We start from the raw sequence: 23,377 nt of genomic DNA on the forward strand, positions 1-23,377 counted from the left end.
TGAATAATAATTATTAGATCATTTTGCTTGTCAGAGATCATCATATACTGTTAAATGATGAAAGATCATTGCAGAGAAATGATCATAATGGAATTTGTTTTGGTTAAAAAAGAAGCTAGAAATATTTAGATGTGTATAGTCTTGTATCAACTATAAGAAAAATTCAGAAAGATTCACCCATAATTTTTTTTTTTTTTACTGAAGTGGGATGAGAACAAAGGTGGGATGTTGGAAGGAAGGTTGAAAGGGTTGATTTTACCTTTGAACATACCATTTTGTTAAGCAATTATGAAGCAATCAAATAAAAACAAATTTTAGAAAGAGTTTTTCGTATTTATGTGTATGTATGTATATGTTTGTGTATACATATGTGTATGTATATGGATTCATATAACTTACCAAAATTAAACCATGAAAAAAAAAAAGAAAAACTAAACATTTCAAAAAAAAAAGTAATGGGATTGAAGCAGTGAAAGGTTTCCAAGAAAAACCAGGACCAGATGACTTCACTGCTAAGTTTTGTATTAAAATTTTAGAGAGGATCCATTGCCAATTCTTCTAAAACTACCCTAGGATATTAAAAGGTAGAAAATGCTGACAAAATCATTCTATGTGGCCAGTGTTACCATGATACCCCAAACAGGTAAGTACACAACAAAAAATGAAAACCATAGACCAATATACCTGATGAACAGAGATGCAAAAAAGAATTAACAAAATGTAAGCAAATTAAATTCAACAGTACATAAAATAGATTATACATCATTATTAAGTGGGATTTATCTCAGGGATGCAAGAATAGTTCAATATAAACCAATTGAAAAATATAGTACATCACACCAATAGAATGATCACCTCAATACATACAGGGAAAAAAAGCATTTGATAAAAATCCCACATCCCTGAATGAATAAAAACTCTAAAAATTATGTATAGAAGGAATGTAGCACAACACAATAAGGGCTATATGTGACAAACCCACAACATACATCATACTAAAGGAAGACAACCTGAAATTGCTTTCTCTAAGGAACAAGACAATTATGCTCACTTTCATCACTTTTATTCCATAGAGGATTGGAAGTCTTAGCTAGAGTTTAAGACAAAAGGAAAAAAAAAGAAAAGAAGAAAGAAAGGGCATCCAAACAAATTTTCTTTGCATATGACATGATTTTTTATATAGAAAAGCCTAGACTTCAAAAACAAACAAAAACTGTTGGCAATGATAAATTCAATAAAGTTGCCTCCAAAGTTACAGATTCAAAGCAACTCCTTAAAAATACTATTGAAAACCCACCACAATAAATAGAAAAAGTACTCCTAAAATTTCTGTGGCATTATGAAAGAATCCCAAACAGCCAAAGCAATCCTAAGCTTTTACATGATTAAACCTGAAAAAAAAAGATGAAACTTGGAGTCTTTATAATAGTTGACTTCAAAACACACAACAAATCAAAAGTAACTATGGTACTGGCATAAAAGCAGACATGTATACTAAAGATACAGAATGAAGAATAAGGAAATAAATCCATGTTTTATAGCCAACTGATTTTTGACAAAGTCAATAAGAACCTACATTGGAGAAAGGAAAGTCATGAGTGGTGCTGGGAAAGCTGGATGTCTATAGGCAGGATAAAGAAACTTTTGATTCCTATCTCTCGCCATATTCAAAGATCAATTCAACACAGATGAAAAACTTAAATGTGGGGAGATCTGAAACTATGCAAGTACAAAAATAAAACAGAGAGACTATTTCAAGTCATAGATCTGGGCAAAGATTTTTTGGCTATGTCCCCAGTTTACAGGGAAGGAGGCAAAAATTGACAAAGGAATACAACAAAACTAAAAACCTTCTTTTATCAAAAAAAAAAAAATCAATGGAATAAAAAGACAACTTTCAGGATGAGAGAAAATATTTGCAAACTATTCACTCTTCATGAGATTAATACCTAAAATATATAAGGAATTGTAACAACTCAACAACAGAATAATAACAACACAAATAAGCAAATTAAAATGGATGCATGAGCTGACTAGACATTTTTCAAAAGAGCATATATTCAACATCACAAATCATCAGGAAAATGCAAATCAAAACTACGATGAAATATCTCATACTAGGTAGAATAGCTATTATCAAAAAGACAAAATATAACAAGCACTGGAGTGGATATGGAGAAAGGGGAACTCTTATGTACTGTTGATGGGAACATAAATTAGTAGAGTTATTACAGAAACAGTATAAAGTTTCCTCAAAAACAAGAACTAGAATTATTATATGATTTAGCAATCCTACTACCAGGTATCTGTCCAGAGGAACAGCAATCATTATTTTAAAGAGACACCTGTATTCCAATGTTTATTGTAGCACTGTTCAGAACAGCCAATATATGAAATCAAACTAGGTGACTATTTATTGATGGATGAGTGAATAAGGAAAATGGGATGCATAAACATAAGAGATATTATTCAATTGTTAAAAAACAATAAATTTTATCATTTGCAGTAATACAGATGAAACTGTAGGACATAATGTTAAGTGAAATAAGGCACAGAGAGAGAAATACTGTATGTTCTTATCTGTACATGTAAGCTAAAAAGTTGAACTGAAAGAACAAGAGAATAGAATAGTGGTTAGGGGGGCCTGGGAAGATGTGGGGTTTGGGGTAGAGAGAGTATGGGCAAAGGGTCCAAGGGTGTAGTGAAATAAGAGAAATTACTTCTAATGTATTATAGCAATTAGTATAACTAGGATTGAAAACAATTAATTGAATATTTCAAAATAGGTAGTAGAGAGGATTTTGAATGTTCCCAACACAAAGAAATCTATTTCCAAGGTGATAGATATGCCAATTTCTCTGATATGATTATTACACATTGCAAATATGTATTGAAATGTCACACTGTGCCCTATAAATATATATAATTTTTATGTCAGTTAAATTTAAAAATATACTTACAAAAAGGAAATATGTATACATGCCATTTTGTATTCTCAGAGTTCATATATTTTTCTTTATGATTTGTGCTTAATAAAACATTGTAAGATTTTCTATATCATTAAGTATCTTTCAAAATATTTTGTATAGGGGCATGTGTAATTTTATGGATATATCACAATTTTTGATTTACTAAATCATCCTTAGTTTTAAACATTTAGTATTTCTTTGCATTTGCAATTCTAAACATCTCCTTTTATATAGCATCTGCATAAAGAAAATGTATTCTTTTTATCTTATTAGAAATTTTAGATGAATTTGAAGCTTCATAACTTAAAAATGATCTAAGAATCCCCAAGAACTCTTGCTCTTGCCTCTCTACTGGTCACTTTATTCTTCTAAAACTAGCAATTGATAAGACTGAAAAATAATTTTTCTATTCCTATTCAAGTTACATTATTTATTCTCTTTTTTTGGAAAATGAGGATTCTTGAAATATTCAATGTCCAAGAACAAAAAAAAAAATAAAAACTCAACACTTTTTAAATGAACTATAAAACATCTGTGATTTCACAAGATATTTTCCTCTAAAAATAAATTTCTGTAAGCAGAATTCTCCAGTTTAAGCTGTACAACTTTTCAAAGTACTTAATACATATTATCAAGTAGAACTCTGGTAAATTTGTGCCAATTAATTTGCTTGCCAGAAGTGTAAAGTGAAAATATCTCTCTCAAATATTCATTTTGATTCTCTACAGATCTTTGTTAGTTTGAAAGTTTAAAAACACAAACGAAAAAGTAGTTAATTTTCATTTTGATTGACTTTGTACAATTCTCATTTGTTAAATGCTCCTTTGTTTTCTCCCACTTTAGTATTTGGATATTTGTGTTATCTTTATCTTTACTTTTTTCCTTATATACAATAAAAACAGAATAATATCATTTATCTGGAAAACTGATGTTTTTTTAACATACAAAGATTATTTTATTTTTTAGTTAATAAGGTAAATTAGCAGAGCAATTGACCATAGAATGACATTTCACTATCTGCTAGAAAATTCTTATAAAACTACTTTAAAAGTCAACTCCAGCAAGAAAAAAAAAAAAAAAAGCAATAGATTTCCCCTTCCCTCCCTTCCCCTTTGCCCAAAGTTCCTCCATTCTCCCCCAACCCCCTCCATTATGGATCAGCATTCACTTATCAGAGAGAACATTCTGCGTCACGTATAACTAATCATAACAAATTTGAAAAAGCAATAAATCTTCTTATATATCTAAGATACAATTACTCTCTTAAAGAAGATGCTCATTCAAATTTTTGCTCAAGGGGAGGAGCTTGTAATATTGTTAGATACTGTCTTCCTTCCATTTACAAAACCAGCACTCACTCACTCAATTGGGAAAGCAACATTGGATTTATAGTTAAAAAAAAAGACAACAAACAAATTGAAATGCTGACTACGTGGTTATTGAGTTAAGTGATTTGGAAAAGTTGTTTGCCTTTTTATGAGCCTTATTTGTCTATTTGTTAAAAAAACATGTATACAGTTGTATAAAGTTGGTATACTATCATTTATTCTGCTTTATCTTCATGTCATATTTATATGACATGCTATATGTATAATTATCTATTTACTTTCTGTCCTTCCTCTAGGAGGAGGCAGTTTTACAAGAGCAGGGACATTGGGTAGCTGCTTATCTCTATTCCTGGCACAGTGCTAGCATGTACTGAGTGTTCCATTAAAACATCTCTAAAGAATTGGATGACTGCTATATGTTAGGCACTGGAAATTTGATGAATAAAACCTTTCAGGAGAATGTATGACTTAGGAGATCAATTTCTGAGTGAAAACACCAATATAATAATTTCAGAAGAGAATATGTATTCCATCTTTAAATAATAAATTAGGATCTAAAAAAAACTCTGAAGAAAGAACATATTAAATGAAATAATGAGAATTTGAGCAAAGCAAGGCAATATCCAAAGAAAGGATATTGAAGGATCAGTGGTAAGCTTATATAATGCAAGAATTTTATTATATTTGGTCATATGTGCTTCAAAACAACACTTAGGATACAAACACTAGAAATACTATAAGATGTATTCAGGAAGAATACAACTTACATTTAACATCTTAGAATACAAACCATAAAATGTTAAATAAATAACATTTTAAACAGAATCCAGCTAAACATATCAGCACTACATTAAGAAGCCAAAATAGTTCCAGCTTATATTATTGAGACCACTAACACAAACCAAAAGATTTTACAAATTACTTGTACTTTTAATTTTACTCATATTTTCATTTCTGAGGTTGTTCTTGATTGAAGATAAATTATAATTTCTTGTATGAGAGGTCTAGAATCCTTCCTACTACACAGGTAGAGATATATAATTTCCCAAGTTTTGATGATAAAGGTGAACATGAATCAGGGAGTCTGCCAGCCATGGCCACAAAAGCTTGTCTGAATTTGGAACCCTGATCAACACTTTTGCTTTATTAAGATCAAACCACAGCTGGAAGCATGTCTCTTCCATCTGTGCCCATTGTTGTGTGGTTCTCTTTTTTTAAAAATATTTTTTAGTTGTTGATGGACCTTTATTTTATTTATTTGTATGTGGTTCTGAGAATCGAATCCAGTGCCTCACACATGCTAGGCAAGTGCGCTACCACTGAGCCACAACCCCAGCCCCTGTTTCATGGTTCTTAAAAGGAATTTTGCAGCTTTGACTCTGGTCTCTGATAGAGAAAAATCTATCCTAATACACTATAGACAAAGTGTCAAAAGGTTGTTTTGTAAAGGTTAAGTCTTGAAACATTTCCCAGTTTGTAATCTGTAGAGATTTCCAGTTTCTTGTTTTTTTTTTTTTTTTTTTCTGCAGAAAGAGTTTGGGTACTGTTTTGAAATAGAAATTTTAAAGTCATCACATAAGTGGTATTATTTCATTATAATTTTTCTGACTTTAATAACTTAGTAGCTGCCATTATTTTAGTGTCCTCCAAAATTATTTTATTAAAACAAAATCCTAGATAATTGAAATTCTATTATAGCACATGTAATGTTTTATAACTCATTTCAATGTGTTGAGTCTTTTTATTAAAAAAAAAAACTATTGTCTTGAACTATTGAGTTGCTAATATTTAAAGATTCTTCGTTTTCCGGAAGAATGAGTGTATAATGTAACCTTAATGGGAATGGAGAGATGCTTTCCAAAGCTAATCACATTCTAATTTTAAGGAAAGAAGAAAAGGAACATGACTGAGAATAAGGTTTGAGCAGAAGTTCTTGGGGAACTTCAAAAGATAAAATTTATTTTATTTTATTTTTAAGGTTATTGAACTTCATAGAAATCTAGAATTTTAATAATATATGTAGAATTAATTTCTTTTAACCTTGTCACTCCATTGACCAGAGTGAACTCCTCTTGTATCTCCATATATTTGTTAAAATAATTAATTGCAAAATAGATTAATATTTTAGTTCCTCTTTTCTTTTCAAATATATAATGCAATTGAAAGTAAAGAAGAATTTTCATTGCCAGATTTGATTAAGAGAATTAAAGAATTAAGGAAAACCTAGACAAGTATTTTCTTAGGAAGGAAGATTTTAGTCCCACTCAGATGATAGCATGGAGGAAGCCACCACTCTGCTCAGGCACTAAGTAGGTTTTCCTTCTAGACTTTGCCATCAAAGAGATGACCAGATTGAAAGACAGTGGAGATATTCCAATCTGTTTCCTTCCATATGAACTGCATATGTACAGTTCAATTGGTTTTCATTTCAATCAATTATTGAGCAATATTGTAAAAGTTTTAACATAAAAGTCTTCAATGCAAAGCCACAAAAGTCCATTACAACAATAAAAAGGTATAATCTATTTGAAATATACAATATCTTAGATGGATTTCAAGGGCATTGTATAAGTGTAAAATGCTCATCTCAAAATTTAACATTCTGCATTGTTCCAATTATAGAACCTTCTCAAAATGACAAAATTATAGAAATGAAAATCAGAGTAGTATGAGTCAGGGGGCAGGGGCTATGAGAGAAAGTGAAGGTGCACCTATGAGAAGGTATCAGGAGAGAGACCTTGGAGGTGACCGAATTGCTTTACATGTCATTTATGGTGGTTACATGAATCTACACATCTAATATAATGGCAGAAATATGCAGGCATATTTTCCCAAAGCCAATTTTCTGGTTGTGATATTGTGTTATATTTATGTAAAAGTGTTAGGTTTTTGAACTGGGTCAAATGTACAAGTTACCTCTTTGTATTATTTTGCAACTTCCTCTGAATCTATTTAAAAATTTTAAAAGACCACCATTATTAGCAAATAATAAAAGTATTTTGATGACTTGAAACTGTCTCTAGTGAATTTCAATTTTAAGATAGGTTTTTAACGTATTATGTCACGTGTTGGAAATAACAAATAAACCAAAATTTGAAGTCTTATAGTTTGCCTTTGTGAAATAAAAAATAAGTCTTTTGTATTAAGTCACCTCCTCTGCATAGTATATTTTAGTAACAAATTAAAAATTTTGAAATACAAAGGCAAGAATCAAAATTAAGTATACTTATTTTAATAAATGTACCAGCCAAAATGATGTAAGGAAGTGTCAGAATAAGGAGAAAGAAAATGATTATAGTAGTTTCATGGATTTTCACTGGGTTTTTCTGTATAGACATAAAAATTCCTTTTATGTCAGGGTTCTAGCAAAAAATCTTCTGTTTTAAAGTCCCCATAATAACTGAGGATTTCCACACAACCTGCATGGGACCCAGCCTCAAAGTACCCAGGTCCATCCCCTCCACTGGCAGGGCATACACCCCCTGGAGCCCAACCTCATCACAGGACTGCCTCTTCTGACTGGAGACTATGGTAGGAGACCAGGCCCAGCCCAGATTCTCCCTCACCAGCCTGCAGGGGACCCAGGCACACAATTACCCTGGGAGCCCAGGCCCAGGCCAGATTTGCCCACAACGACCTGCACAGGACCCAGGTTCAGGGTAGGTCTGAGTTCACTTCCCCCTCACCTGGCAGCGTAAGCCTAATTCACTTCCAACTTGGGACACTGCAGTCATGGCCATAGCCTTCCCCACACAGTAGCCCCTAACTTTTTGACAACAGACAGGGCCTAGAAGCAGCTGCATCTCAGAGCAGGCATCCCAAAGAGTGTATGAGGCCCACTCTTTCAGCCCTATCTCTGTAAGACATTGCATCTATCTTGGGGAACCACCGTTTGACCCATCTATCCTTCTCCTTGGTCTACACCAAAGGACTTAAAAACAGCATACTACAGGGACACAGCCACATCAATGTTTATAGCAGCACAATTCACAATAGCTAAACTGTGGAACCAACCTAGATGCCTTTCAATAGATGAATGGAAAACAAATGTGGCATATATACACAATGGAATATTACTCAGCAATAAAAGAGAATAAAATCATGGTATTTGCAGGTAAATGGATGGAGTTAGAGAAGATAATGCTAAGTGAAGTCAGCCAATTCCCAAAAACCAGATGCTGAATATTTTTTCAGGTATAAGGAGGCTGATTCATAGTGGGGTAGGGAGGGGGAGCATGAAAGGAATAGATGAACTCTAGGTAGGGCAAAGGGGTGGGAGGGCATGAGAGGGGGCATGGGTTTAGATATGATGGTGGAATGTGATGGACATATTATCCACAGTACATGTATGAAGACATGAATTGGTGTGAATATACTTTGTATACAACCAGAGATATGAAAAATTCTGCTTTATATGTGTTATAAGAATTGTAATGCGTTCTGCTGTCATATATAAATAAAAATTTCCTTAAAAAAAGCAGTCTAAAAATGCATTGTCATACATTTCTGCTACAGATACAAAACCATAACTATATGGCTACTTTTGTAAGGCTATTTTGCCCTTGTCAATTATTTCTCCCTAGTAATGGGTTGCCAAAAAGCATTTTTTAAAATGTATACAATTTGCTTATGGACAAAAATAAAAGGTCTAAAATTAAAAAAAAAAACTGAGGATTTAAAATAATCAATGTGATAATTGTTTACCTATAGGGTAATATAATAGAACCCACAATCTGTCTTGGATAGAAGGACTGTGTTCAAATTCTGTGTGATTTATTAGCTCTCTGACTCTATCAGTTGTAGTGATATAACCCATACAAGGTAAAAACCACTCTGGAGTGATCAGGTTGAGGGGTATTCAGAGACAGGGAAATGGAGTCAGAAAGATAGTTAAACCTTATTTATGGAAATCAAAAATAAAAAGAATTAAAAAATACATGACTGTTCAGTCTAAAGAGCTAAATATCTGAGGGGTTCAAATGATATGTGGATCCACAGCATTTTCCAGAATTAGCAAATGTGTGATCACTGTAATTTTGATAAAAGTGATTTTGAAATTAGTGAGGAATAATGTTGAGGAATAAATGAAAGAAAAAAGGTGGAAAAGATCAAATGAAGGCATTTTTAGGATTAAAGATGCCAAGGAAGGTAGACAGAGGGACAATAGTCAGAAGATTTTTTAATCTATTTTTTCTCATCTATTATTTCCACAATTCATGTGTACAATTCAATTGGTTTTTATTTCAGTCCAATACTTAATGATACTGCAATAATTTAAATGTAAGATTCTTCAACTACAAAGCAATAGAAGTCCCTTGTAACAATAAAAAGGAGCATACTGTTGGCATGTAGAATAACTTGGAGGTTCACAAGGGCACAGCTACAAAGCAACAAAAGGTAATTACAACAGCAAAAAAGAATAAACCATTGGTATGTCTAATAATTTGGATGGATCTCAAGGAGATTATGTCGAGTGAAAAAGAAAAATCTCAAAGTTTCAAATATCATATAATTTCATTTATATAACCTTCTTAAAGTGACAAAAATCATAGAGGTAAAAAACAAAGTAATGGTTTTGAGCAGAAGAGAAAAAGTCATGGAGATTTAAGATAGAGGTGGGAGTACTGGAAAGACTGACGTCCTGAAATGTTTGAGAGGGATGGGACACAGACTAAAAGTACTAAAAGAGTCCCTCTTCCATTGAGAAAAGACAGAAAATTGTAGGGATTGTGTTTTGATTAGCAGCCACTTGCTAAATCATTTACCCCAGCTAACAGACTTCACATCTTCTTCCCTTATGGTCAGTTCCTAATAGAAAATATCATATCAAGATTCTTCTTTATTCTTTACTTTGTGGACTTCTTTTGAAGTTTGACTCTGATTTCTTTTCAGTGATCTCAACTAAATAAATGTTTTACTTTCTGAAAAAAATTTGTTCAGTAATTTGAATCACCATTTCTGGATAGCATTTGCACATTAGTAAGTAAATGAAAATATAACACTTTACTGGACTATAGATAAAAATAAGATATTCTCCAATAGTGACAATGATAATGTGGTTTAATAATATTTTATCTGTCTAAGTCAAAGAAGGGTGCTGAACATATTCAATGTAATTTAATACAAGGAAATAGAAAAGTACCTTTTAATTGAAAGACATGCAATATTTTTCCAAAAGAAAATATAAGGCAAAAACTTAGAAAATCAGCAGTCAACATATAATATAATTTTTAAAATTTGTTCTTTTTAGTTATGCATGACAGTAGAATATACTTTGACATATCATACATACATGGAGTATAACTTCTCATGTTTGTGGTTGTACATGATATGGACTTACTTTTAATCATAAACTAATAATAAATTATCAAGATGGGCTTGGATTCTTTTGATTCATCTATTTCTATTGTTAAACTATGAAAGACATTTTTTGTTTTTATTTTATTCTTTCTATGTATAATCTAGTCTCCTCTTTCTCAGTAACTGTACCCTGATTTACCTTAGGGAACTATTCTCTTCATTCTTTTCCATTGTGCTTCACATGAGATTGCCCATATACTCTCAGTTGTTGCTTGTGAATATGCCTGAGGTTGACCATCCAAAGAATTCCAAAAGTGCTTGATTTCAGAAAATTTTCTGGAATTTTTAGAGGCTTTCTTTTCTTCTGGTATTGCTAAACTAGTAAGATGAAAACCTGAAGTTATTGGTGACTACATTATTTCATTAAGATAATGAAAGTTTTATGATGAAGCTAACACTGGGAAAAGTGGAACTGAGGTTGGGACTTTATGACAACGTGACACCCTAAATTCCTAACCTGTTTTGTTATATAATCAAATCTTTTCTTTCTTTATCAACATAAGAAAGTATTATTGGCTTGTTTATATGTATAACTAAAAAACATATTGAATACTATTGAAAGAAAATATCCAATTAGGGAGTTATTATTGACTAATAAGCTATGTTAAGGAATCCATGTCATTTTGAATTCTTCATATGCATAATAAATCGTGAAAAACAAAACCCTGATGTTTCTATCACAAAAGAAAAAATAATCATAACATATCACTAATATAGAATGTTCTTCTTATACCTACTAAGTATTATGTTATTGAAATGATACTATATTAATAACATTGTTAGGACTGGATATAGCTCATTGGTAGAGCTCTTGCCTAGTTCAAGCCCTTTGGTTCAATCCTCAGCACAAAGAAAAACAAAAGCAGCAATATTAAAAGTGACCTTCATTAATTTGTAAATACATAACTAAGGATAGGAGTGAGTAGATAATATAGTTATAAGAGGAATAAATGGGCTCCAAGACTTTGTTTCTGTTCTCTAACACCTAGCCTGATCCTTTTGACTTTCAGTTTTAGAAGATGTAGGATAGAGTCGATTCACATATTTTTAAACTTTTTCCTCAAGGTTGTATCTGGGGAATTAGTAAATTACTTTTGTAAGTACTGTCAGCTTCTCTGAGATAGTGGTACTACAAATAACACTTGAAGTTAAAGTTTAATGAGATATGTCACATAACAGCAAATCTTAGCCCTTGGTAAGTTGCAAACTAATTGATTTTAAAACCATTAAAGGATTCTATAACTTCACCTTAACTAAACACTTATTGGATGCCTCTATTATTCATAACAAATGACCAGTTCTATGAAAAAATTAACCAGTTTTGGACATTAAATTCTTTTCCAAATAATTGAACGTTATTCAATGTGAAGAAAAATAAAACCTTGTTTAGCAAAAGCTAAACAAACAATATCCTTCTTAATGTTAAAAACTACGAACATCTCAGTGGGCAGGACAGGCCTCTTGCTAAGGATATTTTCATGAGTACATTGAGTTTATTCACAATCTTAGTTCTCTGATGGCAGAATAAGTTTATTGCCTTCTTTCCTAAAGCTGTGAATCGGTTCTCTAGACTCACAACAACTTCCACCAAAGACGTTGAACCCTATTATGAAATTCATGACCAACCAGCATATCCAATAGTAGAAAATAAAATGTTTATAATAAAGTATATAGATGACATTTCCTTTTCTGCTAAGTAGAATCCTGGAAAAGAATCTCTAGGATTATTGGAGGTTAAGTGTAGCTTTAGTGTAGGTTTGGTGTAAGCTTAATGCTTAGTACTTAGTCCAAGGGTTGGTAACTATATCTGCTAGTCATATCTAGCCTATCACCTATTAAATATGACCTATCATGAAGGTAGGATTCTTTGCACTAGCACTCTACAATGCATGCAAAGGAATACTTCTCATTTGCTTTATAAGATTCAGACTGGGAGGGCATAGATTAGCTTACAAATGCCCAGGGAAAGAATTATTCTCAAGAAACCAAAATGGAGCTATCTAATGGCTCAATTTAAATCCAATTTGAGCACCTCTGTAGGAGAATATATTACCTACCTATTATTACTTTATGCTAGTAAGAAGTTTTGTCTCGAGAATAGGGAAATGATAGTCTTTTGTGCTAGGAATACTACATCTGGAAGAACAAATTGGAGGAAGAATTTGGAGGAAGAACAGGAAATTGAAAAACAAATAGCCAAGAACATTGCTAACTGCTTTATATGCAAGTTCTATTGTGACTTCCCAACTTTTTGAAATAGATATCAGGAGCTACATTGAATCATTATGTAAACACAGGCTCAGATAGATCCTTTAACTTGGGAAGGTATGTGTTCTAGTGCTTCATGGGAGGCAACACCAGTGTGCTCTGGCTTAGAGAAATCTTATACTTGGGGTTCATTGCTCTGTGGTTGAGATTCTTAATGATTTTGTTTTTGAATTTGTATTTTTACTAAAGTTCAGGAGGTCAATAGAGTACCTGCCAGGGGCTTGGAGCTTCAGGCAAAGTTCAGTCCTGCCTTTCCTCTCTATTCCTTCTCTCTTCTCCGACACTGCCACCCTCTGCTGGAGGGGTCATGGAAGAAGACAGTAGCTGTCCATGCCTGGAACTGGTGGCTCCATTGCACTTTTGGTGGGCAACCCCACATTTAGTGCATTCCCAGCTCAAAAGGTTTCCTATCTGTTAAACCTCACAAATTATGCAGCCAACCCTCAGTAGAATCATGGTTCAAACTCAGTTCTGTGTGACACCAAGAACCTCTAACAACAAGCAATGTCCAGAACTTAAATTAATTCTCTAGGTTTGGAATAGTATAAAGGGAAAGGTCTTGAATTTGAAACTAAAACAATTGATTTCAATTTCAGATCCATATTTTACTTTTTTATTGCAAGAAAACTTGACCATCTTTCTAAATTGAATGTTCATAATGCACAAAAGCAGCCATATGTAATATCTAAACAAGTTTTTAAAATAAATATTATTCATGGATAGTAAAATTTGAATTTCCTGTAATTTTATGTATCACAAAATATCATCAACCATTTGACTTTTAGAAACTATTAAAAAAATGTAAAAATTATGTGAAGCTCCAAGACTATAGAAAAATAGGTGATAGACTAGATATGGCCAGCAGGCATAGTTTACCAACCTTTGGACTAAGCCATTGTTTTCCATTCATTCATTAATTCATTCAACACTATTCATTGATATGTGCTAATCACTGTAAATGAGCATTAGAAGTCAGGCATGAATCCGTGTGATCTAGACCTTGAAGTTTATAATTGCTACCTAGTGTTAACTTTCTTAGGCCAAACAAATAAATGAAAACAGAATAATGGACAATAGCTTGCAATAAAGAAAAATGTCCTTCCTAAAATAATATGGTTTTAAGTCTCAAATTATTTTCATTTTTCGTATGTCTACATATTCACATTTATGAGTATATATACACATGTGTGTCACACGTCATGTGAATATGTACATTTTACACACACACATAAAACTTCTTATAATTCTGAATTAGAAACTCAATCTTGTTTTGTGTGTTGTTTACTGGTTACAGAAATCCCAAATTGGTTTTTATGTCTGAATACAGTTATCCTTCAGGAGTATTTGGGGAAGATTGGTTTAAAGATCCCCACAGATACCAAATTTTGGTGTACTCAAGTATCATATAAAATAGCATAACATTTGCATATAACCTAAAGCATATATCCTCCTGAACTTTAAATCACCTTTACTTATAAGAGCTAATAAAATGTATTTGCTGTTTAAATAGTTGCTATAGAATATTGAATCTGAAATTTAAAAATAATGACAAGAAAAAACATCTGCAAGAATTGGTGTTAATATACTATGTATATAACCAGAGATATGAAAAATTGAGCTCTATATATGTAATAAGAGTTGTAATGATCAACATGGTAAAAAAAAGAAGAAAAAAAATCTGTATATATACAGACACAATTGTTTTTCAACACTTAGATGACTGTTATTTGAATCTTCAGGTGCAGAAAGTACAGATATGGAAGGTGACAGTATATTACCCTTATTTTAGAAATACAACCAATGACATAAATTAGAAACATGACTATCTGGGAGTTTGCAAAAATTAGAATACTCATTCTCTCTAACTGTTTCTTGCTATATATAAAACAAAATATACTCCTGAGTTAAGCTGTGAATCTGCATATTTTTTGAAGATAGAACAAAATAATTTTTCCTTTAATCAATATTTACCATGTGAGTGCTGATTCTGAAGTTATTGAAACTACAAGATTTTTTTAATTAAATAAAAACTTAAAATCTGTGTCTAAGTCCCAATGTCATAAACATACAAAGAGGATTTTTTAAAAAGTGCCTTATGGGTGTTGGAGTCATTTGGGTTGCTTGTCAAAATATTGTTTCCCTAGTTCTAGCTTGGAGATTGTAGCCCAGTAGGTCAGAAATAAAGTTAAGAAATCTGTATTTTTGAAACAAGTAGATTAAGTTATTTTGATATAGCAGGCCCAGAGACAATACTTGGGACCTGGATTTATGAGGAAAACAGTTGCTCCCAGTTTGGGAGTATTCTAGGCACTTCAGGGAAGCAGAAGTCTCTTTGTTCAATATGTCTTAATTTAAAAACAACTCTCAAAGGAAGCAGATTCTGCTAGTGGAAACAATGGCAATATTTCAAGCAGATTTAGGGCCAAGAGAAAAAAAAGAACAACACCTTGAAGACAAGGACAAACTGAATGTCACCCCTTGCCCCTTAAAAATTCTAAAGAAGAAGCAAGTCTCACACAAATAGCTCTTTCTCTACAGCTGGAGAAAAGTTGCTCCTGATTAAGGCCCACAGCATAAAAAGAACCCTCTAGCAAGGAATGGGGATTTCTAGGCATTCAAATTCCATCATACCAGTTTGGAGAAACAGACAAACAAACATACACAGCAAGCCTTGAATATATTTGCTCTACTTGCCCACTATCTACAATGTGTTCATTTCTGAAATTCTTAATAAACATTTCAAGGATCTCAAGTATAACTTTCAAGATCATTATTTCATTAATATAGATTCTTGATCACATGGAATGTGGAACACTGAGATGACAGTGATGCAGCTGAATTCTCCCAGAGGTCATGGGTTTTGCCTTTACCATGATAAATTCAATTGCAAAATGTTAGCATTTAGTTTTAGAATGTCTATTGCTATTATAAAACCTAATTGAAGATTTATTTTATTTTAAATTTCCAAGAGTTAGATATGAAATTTGTGAGTTGATTGGTTTTTGGTTTCTTTCTCCAGCTACTCTTTACTCAGTATCTAATGTACTGCTGATCAGTAGGAGAAGAGGTATTTTAAGTATGAATGATAGAATCTACTCAAATGAATTCTCAGTTCTAAGCAAAATTAAGAAGTTCATTGGAAAAAAGGCTTAAAGATCTCTTAAAATAAAATTTTTGATTATCTGGAGGTTCTAATTTTGAAAATTTCACATTGTTATAATTAAAAGTTGTATTTATTCTTAAATGGAATTTGTCAGAATCTTCCTTTTAAAGTGAGGAAAAGAAGGTAAAAATAGTCTTATCTTGTTGAAGGCATGAGAGTAATATTTTTTTAATGCTTGACTAATCAAACTTGAATGACACTCCCAACTCATGTTGTGTCAGGAAGTACAATTTCCCCACTGTCAGTTATTTTATGAAGTGGGTTTTTGAAAAATTCTCATATAAGCTGAGGAATGCAGATAAACTATAAATTACCAGATTTCTTGAGAGATGCAATAGAATTTCTAAAAAGATTTTAAATAATGTAAAATTTTAAGCACATCATCAATATAGGAAGGAACTGTACCATTACTCTCCCCTTGCCACACAGAACAATAGAAATCTTCAAACCTTCTTATATAGATCTACTATGGAGTGGGCTTAATACATAGATGTTTCAGTGCTCTGCTCTTTCTGGTCTTTACCTCAGTGATGAAGATCTTGTGCAGAGAATTGTAAAAGTTTATTAAGTTACTTTAGGAGATAAGGGTACACTTACTGTGTAGTAGGTTAAGTATAATGTAATAGCTGGATGCCAAATATTCCTATATCTCAGTAGCTTTTTCCAAGTAGAATGTCTTAGGGTCATCATGGTAGGGTTTCATGTTTTGACACCAATTTGAGACTTATAATTTATCTGAGGATAAATTATAAGTGTATATTTTGAAGGTTGTTCAAACTATGGTCTATTGCTTTCCAATTTATTTATTTAATAAACTGGCAAAATATGATTAATTTATCTAAGGTTTTTTTCCCCTAACAAAGGCTTTGAAATTTCTCCACTTTGAAATGTCAATTGTAGAATGCTGTCTTTATGCAAATGAGAGAAACATACATTCTGAGTATTTGTCTAGGTTTTAAAGTCTAGTATTAGAATTATATGAACATAGTGTTTACATGAAAAAATCACACTTGTTTATGATACCAAATACAAAGCAGTAGCACAGTGTGACAAAATTCAGATAAGAATGTGACTGGGAAAATATTTTTTTAAATAGGTAAAGACAATAGAATAGACCTTCATTATTTATTTATTTATGAATCTTCAGGCATATTTTAGGTGTTGTAATACTGTTATCCATTCAAGAATATACATGGTGGTGGCTAAGATAACTAATATAAAATGGTACTGACAAAACAAGATATCTGCTCATAAAGATATATTGAAGTGCATGGGGAACACTAAGTTGGGAAAAACTGACTTCTTGGGATGAAGATAAGATTCCCAAAGTTTTATTGAGGACTTAACTGGGAATACTGGGCATTTACAGAACACACAGGCAGGGTAGTACATTCTAAATTTGGCCATATGGGGCACCATGAATTTTTTGAGGAAGTCAAACTGGCAAAAAGCATGAGTGGCAAAGCTGATTTTTATAAAAGCAAAAGAACAATAGAGTAGGGATGACTCAGAAATCTTTGTTTTGATTTTAATCTAGGGAGAGTTGTTGATGCATAGTAAAGCAAGAAAACAGCATGGAGAGAAACAGTTTCCAGTTTTGTAGAACAAGGATTTGGAGAAGCATAGAAACAGACAGGTTTCCTGAGACAGAATATGGGGTCTCATCCATATTCTAAGTCTCATCCATATTCTAAGCATCTCATGTGCAATTCACATAGTGTTTAAGAAGTAAGGAAATCCCTGGTCCCAGATGATATTGGTCCAAAAGGACTAGGTAAGCATACAGGGTTTCTGGGTACCATCTGATTGTATCTAGAAGTGGTAGGAGAACACATCCAGGGAACTATTATCTGGGAGCATCCAACATGTGTTAGCAAATATCTTGTAAATTACATGACCTTATTTAGCTTTTACAACAACATATGGTGTAAAATAGTCTCTCAAAATCAAATATTGCTATTTTAAATTCCAGAGAGGTAAGTTAATTGCCCAAAATGATACCACTGGAAGAAGCAGAGAAGAAATATGAAACTGCCTGCCTGGTATTACAGCTTATACTCTTTCTGTAGAACTTCGTACCTCAAATGGCATCTTTTTGGCTGGATATATAGTAGTGAGATGACCACTTCCAAACCTTAGCACCTACCTCTCAGGGAGAAGGCTTTGGGGTGTGATACTGAGCTTATCTCCTCTCTGATTTTATGGGAAAGAGGCATCGAGAAGTCAGAAGGCGAGTGAATACACTCTTTGAGGCTAGAATGGGACAGTCTTTAACAGAGGCCATGGTGCTGAAGAGAAGACCATAGATACCAAAGATTCTGCATGCAGAACCTAGAGGACATGGTGACTCTTTATTAAAAGATGATGTGAAAGAGAGGCAAGAAATGACTTCTGGCATGAGAGACTGGATAAAAAAGGGAACCATCAAGCAACATAAAATATGAAAGGAGGAACAAGCTTCTTGATTAGGAGATTAAATCTGACAATAGCTCAATTCTTATATTTCTAGCAAGTAACTAGTTGCAGGTCTGGTCAAAAGACAATGTAGTGGACAATAAAATTCATTATCAACAAAATCAGCATAACTCTGGGGATTAGTATTTAGGATCTTTTAAGTGTACCAAATACAACTTTAAGTTCTGAAACTGACTCTATTTTTCTGGTGAGAGATGTGTGAATCACACTGGAGAGTCCATTTATTATAGCTATTGTCTAAAAATTTGTTAGGGCAAATAAAAGATTGTGAAGGAGTGAAATAGCAGGTTTGTTACTGTGATGTTTTTATGTGCTTTGGCTATTGTGCCATTTGAAAAAAATTGACATAATCATACTTATCACTGGCATTCAGTCTGAATATCAATTTTGGCTAGGAAAGAAAAGATATCATATAGGTTCCCAAGTATAAAAATTTGGAAAGTACAAAGAGTGGTTGGAGTAGTTGCTTATAACATAAACAAAAGTACATTTCCTTGCTTTCTTTCTGAGAATTTTCATTTTTATAAACTTGAGTTGAAAGTAGATAGAATTATTTCTTTGGCTCAATTTGACAATTTTGCCTCTTTGAAGTCAAACGTAATGCCAAGAATGTGTTTCATAAACAGAGAATGTGTTTGTGAAAACACTTATGCACATGTCCCAATTCAGCATTGCTGTTAGTTAGGTGCAGCAGTTGATCTGATTTCCCAACAATCTGAGGCCTATCTCTCTTCAAGAATTTATACCATGGCTGTGAATTCACTCATTCACCTGTATGATTGAGTGTCTGTGATATGCCAGGCACTATGTTAGCTCCGGACCTGGGAATGAAGCTAAAAAAAGTTTGTTCTTAATAGGGAAAGAGAAAATAAATAAATAAATAAATAAATAAATAATAGCATAATAATTTCTAGGAGGGAAATATGCTATGGAAAATGGTAAGCCTGCTTTATATAGATAAAATAATGGCCACAGATCCAATAATGTGGTATTTTATGGAGCATAATAAGGGACATGTGTGGAGTAGCTTCAACAGGGTTTGCTGATGAATTGAGCACAGAGGACAGGAATGATACCCATATTTTTGGCTTAAGCAACCAAGGGTTTAATGACTCTATTATAAAAATAGGGACGGGTTAGGGAGAAACAATTTTATAAGGAACATGGAGTTGACTTGGTACCTATTTATTGTGAGATGATTAGGCACACAAAAGAAGATTTACATGGCTATTTGATACTCAAATCAAGAAGTTATGGAGGGCTGGCCATGGTGGCATACACCTGTAATCCCAGCATCTCTGGAGGCTGAGGCAGGAGGATTGCAAGTTCAAAGCCAGCCTCAGCAAAAGTGAGGTGCTAGGCAACTCAGTGAAACTCTGTCTCTAAATAAAATACAAAGTACAGCTTGCGATGTGGTTTAATGGTTGAATGCCCCTGAGTTAAATCCCTGGTAAACCCCGCCCCCCAAAAAAATGTCATGGAGAATTCTGCTATATAGCTATAAATCTGAAAGATTTTTGCATATGGAATTTTTTAAAAGTCATGTGGCCAGTTGAGAAAACCTCAGTTGGGACAGAGGAGAGAGGGTTGAAGACAGATTCCTAAAGTATTCCAATATCTGGAAGTCTTGAAAAGGAAGATGATCTGCAAAGTAGACTGCATGGATGAAAGGATCTTGAATCAGAAACTATTGCATTTTCTATTGTAATTGCATTTTCTATTATAATATGAAAATGAACTTTTAAAAGGAATCCTGAGGAGAATGGGACCACTGGAATTCTCTAAATCTGATATACAGAATTTAAAAAGTAGTACAAACTGTTGAAAATATTTGCCATAGCACATAATAACCATCCATTTAATTAAAAATCACTTATTAAACAGATAATTCTAGCTTAACATGTAACTATAACTTCCATGATGTTGTGTGTCATTCCATCTCTTCAAAAGATTAAGATACATACATGTAACAACAGGACTATCCTAAGTTTGTATTGATCTTCTATATAAAAATGGGCACTTATATAAAATAAAATTTTCCAAAACTTTCTTACCAAGACAACTGAGTAAGCTTTGGAAAGATAAGTATTATTACTAGCGTTTTGCATAATAAGCACAGTGGATCGAAAGAGGTTAATTCACTTGAATAATATCCAGCTAGGAGCTAGCAGACGTGTTCTGTGACCTAAGCAGAAACTGTAAGACTCCTGATCCATTGCTCTTCCCAAGATCAGCATTTATTATGTAATTTGATTGCTTATGTAGACCTAGAATCAGAGACAATGTGTATGGGTTGCACAGGTTATGCATTGCATGGATAAGCTATTAATGTCTCCCTCAGTCTGGCAGTTTGCAACCTGAGCAACATAAGTAGTGATTGTGTTTAAAGCAATATTCTACTTCAAATATCCTAGAGATATGGAAAGATGAGAGCTAAAATTCATTGTTCATCCTTTCATGGCAAATAATCATCTTTCCAAATAATGAAAAAAAAAACCTGGATTTTTACAATAATGATTGTTATTGATAAGATTGTTAAATCCAAAATGTAGATTTTCTTTCAGACATAGTATTTTATGTCTATTTTTTATTTTCTATAAACATTTCCCTTAAAGCACTCTTTCCTTAATTTATGTGCACTCAACCCAATGTTGCTTTAATAATTTTCCAAGTTTCTATTCTGTTTTCTTCCAGTAGGCTCCTGGAGTCACCCTTTCTTTCGCCTTTAACCTTAACCCTTCACGTTTTCACTGTTGGCCTCAGGAAACCAGCTCATCAATGGCATTGCCCTTTCCTGCAAACAATAATACTCATGCTGACTTTCACCACTCGAGTGCCACTTTTGCTTTCACTTCTTTGATTCAGTGCATTGTTTTTTTTTTTTTTTTTTTTTTTAAATTTTCTCACCGATGCTCAACTAGCTGTTCTTTGTGGTTTGGATCTGAGAATGCTCACCATATTGTGATGGTTTGGATTGCTGGTTTCCATCATCACTCCACCTCTTCATGTTCCTGTTCTGATGAGAAGCTAGTGAAAGGCTCACAGTCCAATTCAATGTCTCTTCAGTCCCTCCTTTAAAAAAAATGAAACTATTTATTTTCTATTCTGAAATTCTGCCAGCCTTGACCATCTTAGTTCTGATCTTCTGAAACAATTGTTTCATTTCCTTCTTCCTTCCCCACCAATAACCACTTTAAAAATAAACAAATCATCAATTTAGAAGTCAAAGAAAAGAAAAAGATTTGTATGTGTGTATATGTTAGTCATTGGATATTTGACTTGTTCTTTTTGTAATTAATATTTGTCATTATCTACTAGACATTTGATTAGATAATCAATTAGAGAACTGGTATCATATTTAATCATGAGATGTGAGAGGTTTAATTGTGCTTTCATTTAAAAATTTTTTTTTAGTTGTAGATGGACACAATTCCTTTATTTTATTTATTTAAAACTTTTTAGTTATAGGTGGACATAATATCTTTATTTTATTTTTATGTAGTGCTGAGGACCGAACCCAGTGCTTCATGTGTGCTAGGTAAGTGCTCTACCATTGAGCTACAACTCCAGTCCTTAACCTCTTTCCTAAGATACTGTCTACACAGAGAAGTAGGATTAGAGTCATCCAATAACTGAACAGGCAATCTCTAATATTTTTGGATTTTAGGCATGATGGGAAAATTCTATTTCTAGAAGGTAAGGGACTTCAAATCACAATGACATATTATATTCCACATTTTCTGGGATTAAGGGTACAGTATCATAAGATAACTGGATGTATCAACTTAGTTTCAATTTATCATGGAAAAACAGCACTAATAAACTGATGACATCGACTTTTTATTTCAGAGACTTGAGATGAGGCCCAAAAGAGATAGTACACTAGGAAGTAGTTTAGAAAATATAAAGATTCACACATGCAACTTATGGATTCTTGGAAATCTTTACACTGGCATTGAATAAAACCAACAATGTAAAAAACCTATGGATCTTAAAATACAAAAAGTTCCACATAGAATTTAATTTTGTTTGTGTGTAACAAAAACATAAATCATCCAGTATTTAGTAGAGCTAGGCAGGAATAAAATATTAAATAAAATGATAATGATAAGAATTACCAAATATTACCAGAATTGGTTTATTCATTGTCAATTTTATTATTTGTCTAAATCACTTAGGAAATCAGTGAATACTCTTTTCAACTGGAAAATAATTATTTGATTTAACAAGGTCAAGAATGTACACTGACATTTGATTTTGTCATATTTAGTTATAAATCAAGTTAAATTTGAAATTGATTTACTTGAATTAACATTCAAATAGTCACAAAAATATTTACCAAATGTAAACACTCTGTTTGAATCTGTGTATCTTACCTATATTATTTTATGTTCATTCCTTCCCTTTTAAGAGAGAAATGAGTAATGGTAGTTATGACAAATTTGTGAAATTGATTTTAATCAATTATACTAATGTTACCTCTTAAACTTATTACCTTTCATATGTAAACATTGTAAAACTATATTCATTTTGGGCTATTGAATAATTACTTTAAAACAACTTACTTCCTAATATGTAATTGGATGTTTGATGTATGAGGCCATCTTGCTGAATGTTTCTCAGCGTCTCAGAATGGACATTTCCTCTGTTCTGTATGTAAGTATAAATCGTATTAAAGCTGTCCATGATTTAAGAAAATAGAGCTTTTGCAATCTTTACCCATACCTAGCTGTTTCATTTTTGTCTATTAGATTTTAAAATTTTGACTGGCTCATAATTACTCCTTCACATGTAATATAAATTGTTTCTATTTC

The 23,377-nt window shown here is 32.6% G+C and overlaps 1 protein-coding gene across 1 annotated transcript in view; it reads right to left on the reverse strand.

Annotated features, from left to right (window-relative positions):
- The window catches only part of Htr1f (5-hydroxytryptamine receptor 1F), a 136,297-nt gene that overhangs the window by 95,141 nt on the left and 17,779 nt on the right, over window positions 1–23,377 (reverse strand). Inside the window, exon 2 of the mRNA XM_048803500.1 lies at window positions 21,519–21,635. The gene's annotated coding sequence lies outside the window, so the exon portion shown is untranslated. The remainder of the gene's footprint in view (window positions 1–21,518; window positions 21,636–23,377) is intronic.

This window comes from Marmota marmota, unplaced genomic scaffold, assembly GCF_001458135.2.
Source record: "Marmota marmota marmota unplaced genomic scaffold, marMar, whole genome shotgun sequence".
NCBI classification, from domain to species: domain Eukaryota; kingdom Metazoa; phylum Chordata; class Mammalia; order Rodentia; family Sciuridae; genus Marmota; species Marmota marmota.